General features: G+C 42.3%; 1 long non-coding RNA gene across 1 annotated transcript in view; it reads right to left on the minus strand.

Annotated features, from left to right (window-relative positions):
* Positions 1-362: 362 nt before the first annotated feature.
* LOC138582904 (uncharacterized) overlaps positions 363-12,104 on the minus strand; it is a 139,586-nt gene continuing 127,844 nt past the window's right edge. The window contains exon 4 of the long non-coding RNA XR_011305102.1: positions 363-1,576. This is a non-coding gene — a long non-coding RNA (uncharacterized lncRNA). The remainder of the gene's footprint in view (positions 1,577-12,104) is intronic.

The raw sequence follows: 12,104 nt of genomic DNA on the forward strand, positions 1-12,104 counted from the left end.
GGGAGCATGTAGGCATCATGTGGGTTCACTGGTTATTGTACTACTTTATCAGTGAAGATGATGTTTGCAGTTAAACATTCAGTGAGTGATGTCTTTCCTGTACTGGTATGTGTGTTTGGTTGCGAGTGGGGGCACAGCAGGAGGAACCCAATCAACAACTCCAACTACATTTGGGAAATGTGCCATGCCATATAAATCCTCCTTTACAGGCAGCAATTCGACTCGACTGTCAGGGAAACAGATGTATGAAGCAACATGTGTGAGCAATGCCCTAATGAATTGGGAATGGTTGGTGCATAGCGCTTGATGCTGGATTCTGCTACACCAGCTATGGCCGCTGTAGTCTGAGAGCAGCAGGTGTACTCTGCACAACATGACTTTAGCAACACAGGGGATTGCTGGCTGGAAGGCTTTGAATAAATCATGACATTGCTCTGGACAACCCTTCAGGCCATCATTTTGCAGCCTGGCATGCCATTGCAGAAGGGGAAGGAATATACGCAAATCAGGCTTGCCCACTTGCTCCCAAAAGAAGCAGGCTGAGATTGAAATATGTCTGCGGTTGCTTGCAGTAAAAGCAGTGATTCTCATTGCTCGTTGCTTGGGTAAGGGAAGAAGACCACTTGATTATTTTTGTGGCATCATCTAGGTTGGGGGTGCCAGGTATTGGGTTTTATGGTTTTGGTTGTAGGGAGTATTCAGGTTATAATCCATGTCACTTGCATTGAGTGTTAGACCTGCATCAAACCTTTATTCATGTATTTTTTCTCCATGCCTACTAGACATAGTAGCTAACTTGCCGGTTTCTTTTGCTCGGTGGGTACAAGGGCGGATATACCATCAGGATTTTGAGATGGTGTGTTATTTATATTGAATTAAACTTGTCTTATTTTGTCACGGAAGGTGCTAGTTGTGGTTTGCTGGTACTTGATTTGGGTGCGTTATCTCACTTTTTCTTTTTCTTTGCAACATGTTCTCCTTTTCTGTACATTCATGACCTTGTAGTGATTAAGTGTGAGACGCCACTATTGTGTGCCCTTTTCTTTATGTACCAAATGCATTTATGGAGCAGAAAAACTGATTATGTTGAAGTTAGAATACAAAAGATTGATCTTTCAAAAAGTAATGAAATTGGGTGTGATTTAATTGTTTTGTTTAATTGCTCTCCTTAGAGGCAATGACTGTGAAGTGAATTTTGCAGGGCAAGGCCAATTTAACCACGTTTGGAATATTTACCAACAGAAAAAAGATGATCCTGAATTATGATACTTTAATGTGGAGTCTTTGATAGAAATGAGTAGAGAAGTTGTAATTCTTCAACTGCAAATAAGACCGTTTCCAAACATGATTTGAGAATATAGTTAAAAAGGCCTGTTGACAGAATGGTGTGGCTGGAGTTGGTGCTCGCTGATAGCTGTGCAGGGAGTTCATCGAAGTTTGAGGCCGGGGAGGATTCGAGGTTCAGCTTTGGGGCATTGCTCTGAGAAGTCTCTGAGAAGTCCTATTTAGTGTCAGGAAAGAAGATTGTCGACTGGGAGCGTGGTGGCAGAACAGGCACAATGGCAAGATGACCCATCTAAAAGACAGAAAGACAAGAAATCATTTGGATGGTGTGTACCAGAAATAAATGAATAAATAAATTAATAGAATCCCTCTGCGGGATAATTGGCAAGATGGTAGATTGAACACAAAGCAACACTCTCTTAACCTTTACAGTACCAAAAGGTTCATGAAGTAAGTTAGATTAAAAAATGTCGAGTTTGTCACTTTATTGAAGAAGGTTAGGTTTTAACGAGCCATCCAATGATAAATGAGTAAGGTAGGGTTACAGGAAATCGAAACACAAAGATTCAAATATATATGGTAGTAATCAAAGGACGCTGAAATCTAACAAGTCGTATATGGTTTAATGACATAACAAAGTGAATATTGTTTTGCAGTTGTGCATTAAAATAACTGTTTTCATGTGAATTGATATTTGTGCAAAACAGATTTATGTAACCAAAGTGTTTGTTTTAAGCTACTGAGATTGCATATAATGAGCATAATTATGAATTGTTGTAGTAGCCTTTATTTGCATATAAAGGTGAACACAGTATGACCTCTGATGGTGCATAGCTAAATGTCCAAAGGGACAGTCTAATTCTTCCTACCTATTTTGTGGAGATGCTGGGATTCTTTAGCAAATGCATCAACCAGATGTGGCATTGTTTTCAGTAGTGTGATGTTTTTGAAGTGAACTCTAAAGATAAAGGTGTAATATAGTGGCTTTTAGGCATTGTGAGTTACGCAGACAGGGTGATATATGTCTGTGGTTAGCATGGCAGATCTGCAAGGCTATGCTGAATCTCAGTTCTTTGGTTTTGGAACATGGTCATCGGATACTATGAATTTATGGTGGAAACGTTTCATTTCAGAGATTGTAAAAGAATCCCCAGATATTTTTTCTTGCACCCAAGTCTGGTTAAACTATTTGATAAACTATTTGACAGTGATGATAAAAAGTAACAGAAAGAAAGCATTATTCAGTTGCGTGCAAATGTATGTTTCATTCTGAACATGATATTGGACATTTCAAAGTCATGATTACAAATGCTTATGATGTATCGAAATGAATTGACAGAAGTACGTGACTAATTGAGTCAACTATAAAATACCACAGGCTAGGAGGGGTGGCAGTGTTTACAAATGAAAACCAGGTTTAAGGACTTAATAGAAGAATTGTCACATTTACAAATGGGTCTGCAGCAATGTGATACATTGTAGAATGATTTACACATTAAAAAAAACAAATACAGGGGTATTCAGAATGCATTGACCACTTGAAAGGGGACATAGGTCAGATTTGGATTGATAGAGCTGAGGTCATAGTTGAAATGGAATCATTACGTAAAGAAAAAAAACAATTGTCACACGATATACAGTGCTTAGAAGATGAAATTACTAATTTGATGACAGAGAGCGAAAAGAATCTAAATGTGGTTTCTGATTATGAGGAGCAAGTCACAGAAATAAATGCATTGATCGTGAAACTGAAACGGGAGCAATCGAAAATTGACACCATTCAGGACAAAACAAAAGCTTTAAAAACAATATGAGAGAATTAAAATCACAAAACAAAGATTTAAAGGGACACATTTTACATTTGTGTTACAATGAGTTGCAAAAATATGACAATGAGTGAGTCCATGTCACTTCTAGACCTTGGAGTTGAGCCAACAGCAGCACAGCGGCCAAGAAATGGATGCTTCCAGGGTCAGCAGAAAAATAATGTGCCGGCAGAGATAGATGGAGAGTTTCTCCAGTTCAGAGTGAGGGCTTGCAAATCACGAGGGAGGGAGAGATGTGTAAAACAGAAAAGAACAGAAAGGAAAATGATGCACGGCTAAATGTGAGGTGCGCACAAGTAGGGGATTGTGAAATGGAACAAAGATCTCACAGCTATTGTCAAGGAAAGGTGGGGCACACAGACCCAGTTAAAGTGGTGAAGTCACTTAAAGAAATTATAAATGATTCGGATACCTCAATTAGGGAACATTTTGATCAGGACATACAAATGTACCAAACTCTAAATGTCCCAAAAGAGAAGTACATTTCATTATTCCAATGGACAGCCGACCCTAAGCATGCTAGTTTTTTTGCTTAGTTTAACAAATCAGCATATTGTATGATGGGAGTGGTACCAAGAAGAAGTGGGGATATATTTGTCACCCTGCAGATCAATGCAGGAAGAAAGGAGGCGGCTGTAACGCTCACCTGATATCCACGGGGACACCACTCAACCTGGCTGGACCACTTCTGATCTCGAACCACTCCCTTGGACTCTTGTTCAGCCGAGGATCCGGCCTGAAACATGGGAATTTCAGGTTTAATCTTACTGCCTCTTCTTGCTTAGATCCCACCTCCCTTGTTGACCTAACTTCCCCCTTAGTTCTCTCCTCACCTTGCTTTCTTGTATGGTGCGCTCTCCGTCCCGCCTCTCAGTGCATGGGTGCGTTGCTGTTGTTGGCGCACCGCAACCTAGTTGCTTCCCTGATGCGGGCCCTCAGAGTCCAGACCTGCTGTGACTCCAGTTCGTCCAGGTAAGTTTGCTGGGTTTTGCAGTTTGTCCTTTTCTTTCCAATTGCCCCTGTTAATGTCTCGCCTTCTTCCTCTAGGTGCAGGAAGAGCACTAGTGGTGTTGTGCTGCTTGGGGCTTAACACGAGATGGTAAGTGAAAGCACGATGCACAGTGCTATGTTCCTTTTCTTGTGCTGACCTGTCTTTTTCTCTTTCTTGCAGGCCGCTGCAATGTCCCAGAATGGATGCTGGCTGGGAAGATAGTGAGTGGTGAGTAATGCGTAGCACGCGGCGCCCTCTTGAACTTTTGTGTGTTAATCTGTGTTTCCTCTCTTTTGCAGGTCGTTGCTATGGCCTGGAGTGGATGTTGACCAAGAGCGATTCGAACCCAGGTGAGCGTGCGATTGATTAGATATTTTCGGAATTGGAATATAAACGCTTACAAATGCTGTTTCATTCTCTTCTTCTCAGGTTGCAGCGTTTTCGAAGATTGAGGAGACCTCGCCGAGATGCTGCGTTCTCTGGACCAAAAGAGCGGTGGATGGCGAGCAGGATTCACTCACAGGTAAGTGTTATACTGATGGTGTTCTTGTTCTTGCAGGTACGCGGCTCAGAATGCAGGCGAAGATCCGAGCAGAAAGTTGTGAGCGTCACACTGCAGAGCGCAGAGTAACACAAAGCGTGTTTCTCTGTCCGGGCGTGGCTTATATAGCCCCGAAGTATCCCAGGTATCCCTAGGCCTGACCACACCTAAAACACTAGACCGCATAGCCCAGTTCATTGAACTGAGCTATGCGGGAGCATCCATGTTGTGCAAAAGTCCATTGCCAAGCCCAGTTCTCAAGTTTTCCTCACTTTATATATGAGCCTGGCGCCAAGGGCGCCAGGACTGACTCCAGGAGAGTCTTGGATGAGATGGCAAGGCCTTTAAGGCCATAATGGAGGGTCGTAACATAGTCCCAATGGCTTGCCTGTTAGGGCCAGGGGCAGGGGTCATGACAGCGGCTTATGCATTGTCAGCAGACCCAGACGAGTCCCCTAGGTAATTTCTACAAACACTAAGAAGGGCATTTTTATGCTTTGATGTCAGCTGTGATGTTGATTAGACTGATTTAAAAATAATGTTGTTATGGTCTTCATCAGCTGATTGTAGACCAATTAGCGAAGTGAATTCTCCAGTGAAAAGAGTATTAATTGGATATTATATTAGATCAGTCTATGAAGATATGGAAAGTCATCATTCACACAGAGAACAGAGGTAAAGAACACAGGAAAACAAAGGAAGAGAGGCGTTAGTTGGCCCTAAAGTTGCAGAAATTAAGTCGGAGGGGTCTTGGGGTATGGCATTGGAGACCCGAAAGTCAAGAAATGACATGTACAACATCAGATGGAATTGCCATTACAAGGGGGGCCCAGGCAGGGAATGTAATATCACCAGTGCCAGTGTTTCAGTCTACCAACCCTAGGGACACATCTACTTACACAAGGCCACATTTTTGGGGAAAATCTCCCTGGGTAGGCTTTCAGTACAGTGTAGCAGAATCAAATATCACGCCAAGTCAATCACCTCATGGACTGTACCAGGCATTGGGAGCTCAAAGTAGAATTCATCCTACGACAATGACATATGGGAACAGTAATCAAATGGAACCAAGATAGGTAGATAGGTTAAGTGAACCTGGGATACAATAAAAGGAACAATATCAGCCTAGTGAAAGACATAATGTGACATATAGCACACACTCCCATGCTCGAATAATAGTATAAGGGGGTTATGGACAGAGAACAGCGCCATGTTCTCCCCCCTCCTCGTCACAGAAATTCAGGGAAAACACTAACCAATTTCTGTCACCTGACGGTAACCATGGTAACCAGAAAAGCCCAGGGAAATTTGAATCTGATCAATATAGGCTTAGGGCACAGGGAGATGACTTCAGGGATCAAGAAAGATTTCAGAACCTGGAAACACAAGTGAGGGTGCTTGCCGAACAAGTGGGGAGATTGTGTGCAAGCCAAAGAAATCACCTACAAATGACAAATCAGAACGAGGTAAACACCACAAACTGGACAATAGGTACAACATGACACACTATTAGATAAACATACAAGGATGCACAGTAACTTAGATTTTGAGAATAAGGTATGCAACGACACTGGAAATAGAAATGCACACAAGAAAGTGGCGTGGTTTAACCTAGGCCAAAACCAAACTATTGACTCCATTCAGGTGTGTGAGGACAGTGAAAGGCAAAGGTAAAATACAAGCTTTACCAGCTTGAGTGTTGTGCGGGAAAGAAAACAAATGGAAGTATATTGCAAATGGAGAGGATGAGGAGAATACAAGTAAACAAATTCACCAGTGTTATGGATGCGGGATGGGATACTCAGAGCACGGTTGGCGAAGGAGAGTGTGCTGAAACAGGTGCCTTGGATGAACCAATTCAAAAAGCATAAATGAGAGTACAGATCACATAAGAAATAAATGAAACATGAATTAATGGAATGACTGGTGAATAAAATAAAAGGTGATAGGGCTCCATTTCCTAATAAATATAATATTGTTCATATTTCCACAGATGTAAAGGCTCATCAAAGTATACATACAGGTGGGTTACTTGAGGAATACGTTGTGCCACAGCTGTTCAATGAGGTACAGTTAACAGGTAAAGTACAAGGTAAGTTCCAAACCCAAAAGGATCCCGTGTTACAGTATGAAGAAGGAACTCCTGAACATGTATGGAACTCATGTAGAATAGAGAAGGTGAGTGATGATTCTGAAAACAAGGTGGAAAAAAACGGTAAGGAATTGGGTGTGAATTTAAGCGGAACCATTACACAGAGAGGCCAGTCGATAGGAAAGCTTCAGAAGAACCCACATGATAGAAAAATAAACAAAGAAGACAGGAATGTGGGAAATGAAATAGTCAAAAAGGGGTTTAGGCTATCATTCCACATGCGCCTTTGTTTAGCAAGAGGTCAAGAGTGGACTTAAGGAAAACCTGTCGGGAGATCAGTAAGAATTCACATTATTTATATATACTAGAAGAATGTGAGGATTGATATTATGCCCCTATCACAGTAGAAAAAAATGCAATGTGTTGGAATGGTGGACACAGGAGCACAGGCTACTGTGATGTCAAGGAAACTGCTGGATAGCATAGATGAGGGAAAGCAACAACAAAACATTTTGAGGTTAAGACGGATAGATGGTCCTAAGTATAATTTCAATGGTGAGGAAATACCTGTGGATGGTGCTACCGAGGTTAACATTAAGGTAGGAAACAGTTGAGACAAGAAGTAGTGGCAAGGACGATTAATGAGATGCCATTCCTATTAGGCGTATATTGTCTGAAGCATCTGTCGTTGCTAATTGATGGAGTAAACCGTGTTCAGTGGTCATTGGCCAAAATGCAGCTGAAGCCTCCAAAAGTGGCAAGTCAGTCCAATAATGCAAAAGAATGCCACACCATTGCCAAATCAGAAAGAGCGGTTGAGATCTATCTTCAAAATGGCTGTGTCCCTCATATTACTGTCATTCTCAAAGACCAGCATGACATGCAAGACAAAAAGGCAAAACAATCATTGGAGATTAATTTAGATCCAAGGAAGAACTGGCAAACGCAGGATTCTATTCAAATGAGAAATACACAAATTCCTGTGATGCCTCTGTGTCAGATCCGAAAAAATATATTCCAGCAATTGCTGGGATCCACAACATGAATGAAGGTCATGCATATATACCAGTGCACTTGTATGGGTATCCAGCGATGATTGAAGCAGTACTGGCCTGAGAACAAGAAAGATTTTTTATCAACGAGAAGGTGTTTAAACAAATGCTTGACAGAAAAGAAATACCACATTTTACCGTACAAAATCAACAAAGACTAGACCAGTCTGATCTGGGACACAGAATTGTGGGGAGGTGCATGTTAAAACTTTAGATAGGATCCAAAAGCATCAATCACAATGGGGCTAATTACAAGTATGCCGGTCCAGAAACAACGGTGCTGGTAAGATTACTGGCACCGTTGTTTCTGGACCGGCATATTACATGTCTGCCTGCTGTAGCCGCCATTCCCAGCAGGTCTGACCCTGCTGGGCACAGCAGCCATGGTAGGAAGACCCGTCACGGAAGCACTGGCACCGTTAACAACCGTGCCGGTGCTTCCGTGGTCCCAACTCCCATAGAGTCCCAGAGTTGTAATCTACCGGTGGCATCGGGAAGTCAGGTGCCGATAAATATTTACGGGTTTGGCAGCAACCCACAGGTAGCACTGGCACGGTTACCGCCAGACCCGTAATGTGCCCCAATGTGTGGAGTAGTGAAACTAAGGCCAGATTCTATCTGGGAAATGATACCATGCACAGGAAGAGCATGGTTCTTCATTTATTGAATCAAAAGGTTTGGTCCAGACTGGGTGGAGCACCGCAGGAATTTGAGAAGAAAAGACAAGCATATTGGTTACGCACAAATAATGCCATATGCAGAGGAACTACAGGTGAAAAGGATGTTACCATTCCTGCTTTCCCAAAGCAGTTTACACTAACAAGCCAGAACGGGAAAAAAGATTATGGAATCTGACACATTCGTGTCAATGAAACAATGAGACAATGAGACAGCAAGGAATAGAAAGTGAATACAAATCACTGGTAGAAGTTGGGGTTGGTCCCATACAGATAGTAGTAGATACCAAAGGATGTCAGGAGATTCCTTTGAAGGAAGGTACTCCATTAGGGATGGCAATTCAAAAGACATACTATACTACAGATTTCAACACAATTATTGGAAATATTCTTGAATGGTTCTGTGAAATCATAAAAAATACAATATTACGGCTGTTACACCGAGCAAAGGAAAAATACACTGACACGGGCTTATAAAGATTCCCAGAATCTGTATTACAAAACTGAACAGTGTTCAACAAAGTACACAAATAGCTATCTGGCCGTCAATACATCGCAGAGACCACCAGCAGGTCCAATATGAGCAGTGAGGGAATTTCCTAGCTGGACATTGGTGCTTTTATACAATTTGTAAAATGATGCCCAGCCCCCTTACAGGTTAATCATGCACTGGGCTAGGGTCGCACCAGGTTCACTTTCCTAATTTACATATCTCGTGCATGCGGTTTACTTTGATACATTTACTAACACACTCCATTATTCTTCAATTTAACATTTACACTCTTTATATATTGCTTTAATACAGACCAAACAATGTTTTGCATATTATATTCAGATAGCATTACTGTTCTTGTATACTTGTAATTTAACATTGCTAATTCAAGTAATCCCCTGCTCCGAGGTCAACAAAGGACAAGGTCTACATGACCCTAACATGTAGCCTGAAGGCAGGTTGGACATTAACTTCCCTACAAAGGTTGGAGAGATTAAGGCAAGAACAAGGACACACGAAACAGCCATTTTAGATTACAGTGTGACTTTGTATAAAACCCCAAAATGGCGGTTTCTAACCTAAAATGGAGGCTTGATTCAAGATGGCGGCTTACATCAATTTCTAAGGTCAAGACCTTGCCGCAGAGAGTAATTCGCGTACAATTTTCAAGCAACTTGGCATAGGCCAATGTACATACAAATCGTTTGTAATAAGAGGCATAATTTAATATCCGGTTTGACAAACCCTCCTTTTGGCCTATGCCAAGTGCTAATACTATTTCTGATTTGATTGCAAGTAACTCCATGCGTCATCATCCAGACACCCCGAATCATTGTCGGACATATCTATTGCCATTAGGTCTGATACCAGAGTTTCCTTCAACACATACTCTTTGGAGAGCTTCTTTGGGGCGTATATTTTATTGCCCAATACGCTTGTTGCTTGCGCGCAACATCCCCCTAATACTGAGCATATACCAGGGAGACACTGTATACAACAACAAAGAAACAGAAAACCTCCCAAGATAATCAGTAGGGCCGAGAACAACGTCCATCCCCATGACCGTAGGAGGTCCCAAAACCATGTACCAAGTTCCCAATTTCCCTCAGGAACATGTACTTCTGAACTAAGGACATGTAGATTTTGGATCGCCCTCAAGATCGTTGGAGAGGAGTCTGGAACGTAAACGCAGCAAGCGGACCCCACTAATTTACATACTCCTCTTCGCTCTGCAGGATGACATCTAATGCCATCCGGTTCTGAAGAGCCACTAATCTTATCGCTCTCTGCTCTAGCGTCATATTATAGAGTATGTCAGTGGTCCGATTGATGGTTCTCTCCAATACTCTCGCTAGTCCCCTAATATCTTCTGAATTCGTAATTTGCCCAAAAAATGGTACAAAAGATTTCATAATATCTCCTAAAGTTTGCGCCGGAGTATCCCCTTTTACACCTCGTCGTGGACGAGTCTTTGAAATTTCTGTAGTACTGGCAATAAATACCCCAGGTAATAGAATCCCTAAATAACAAGTTCCTTGCCAATCCCTGGGCAACCACGGAAGTGCCACATTACCGCAAACAAAATAGACAGGTTCGCCTACATACAGAGGTCTGTTTTCACTAGTCAAATTCCCAACGTTGGCGCACTTTCTAAAATTACCCATTGACCCTGTTCCATTCCTCTGTATGCAGAAGGATGCTGAATCGGGGCTGTAATTAACAGAATAAGATGGAGGCGTGGCATCCTTATTGCCTATAGGAGCCATTTTGAAAGAGATTAAAGACTGAAAAGGATGGGACAATCTATCAGAGGGCCTAACAGAAGCAACGTTTGGCTTGCTTCTATTTGCAAAAAGCGAGCCTCCCAGGGGCATCAAAACATTCTTTTCAAAACTATTTAAATTTGTACCATCAAAGTTCCCTGAAATGCTGTCATTCCATCGGCCAAAAAATAGTGCTCTAAGAGAAGCGTAACAGCCAGTTGTCAGTGGCAAAGTGTAAATATACCAACCAAGCCCTTCATCCCCATGTTCCGGTACATGTGTACAGATCCAGCAATTGGTCTTATTAAAAATTGCATGAGTGGCATTCATGATTAATAAAAGGGTATTATTCTGATAATTCCGTCTATGCAAAGAATCTCTAGGCAACAAAGTATGCAATTGCACAGAAGGAGTGGGAATCACAGACACATTCTCAATAGGTAAAAAGTCCTCTAACGGATATACTTCTTCCAGATATCATAACCCAAACCCAAAAGTCATTACAAATCCAGTAATTAGTACGAGAAGGCAACAATACACTTTGGGGGTCCCCTTACATACTTGATCATTGTCTCTGCTAGTCAGATTTTTATCTAAAAGTTCAGTACGAGCGGTAGCGGGTGCAGGCATCGTAGTCTTCAATCGAAAAAACACCAATTGTTCGTTTGCTGGCGACTCCAGTCGTGCGTCTTCTTAATGTCTTTCCCACAACCCTTAGCCGACAGAATCTTTCTGTACAATCTGGCCAAAAAGACAAGCCCTCAAATGATTTTTTCAGTCGCACAGTCAGACCATGCTGTACATTTATTTCCTTGGGCGCAAATTATATTTTGCCATTTCTGGTGAGAACAAAGTGTCATCACTTCCTCCTGAAAGTGGTGAACGGACGGAAATGGGATCAAGAAAGGATTGATCCGGAAGTTCCACTGTTGGGGAGTGTGGAGACAAGGTGGCTGTCTTGTCCGGCCCTGCGGATTCTGAAACGGTCTCCGATTCTCCCTTGTTGGTTGTTGCTGTTTCAGGCATGCGAGTTACAGCAGTGAGAAGAGATTCTGTGTCTTCTGTATCATATGGTACGGGCTGTGGGATCTGTTTGGTGTGCGTCGCATGGATCCAGTGTTTTCGACCCGCTACCCGCAAGTCTGTCTGGGTGACTAGCAGGACTTGGTAGGGACCCCTCCACCGAGGTGCAAGGCAAGACGACCTCTCAAAAACCTTTGTGAGGATCCAGTCCCCCAGTCGTAGACTGTGACCAGGGCCCTCGTAGTGTACAGGTAATGCCTCTCGCACCTGGTGATAAATTGAAAACAGATTTTTAGTCAACTGGTTACAGTAGTCTGAAAGAAGCACATTTTCTATATACCGTAGTGAGCGACTTTTTGGCA

This window comes from Ambystoma mexicanum, chromosome 3q (genome assembly GCF_040938575.1).
Source record: "Ambystoma mexicanum isolate Mex_15411 chromosome 3q, UKY_AmexF1_1, whole genome shotgun sequence".
NCBI lineage: Eukaryota > Metazoa > Chordata > Amphibia > Caudata > Ambystomatidae > Ambystoma > Ambystoma mexicanum.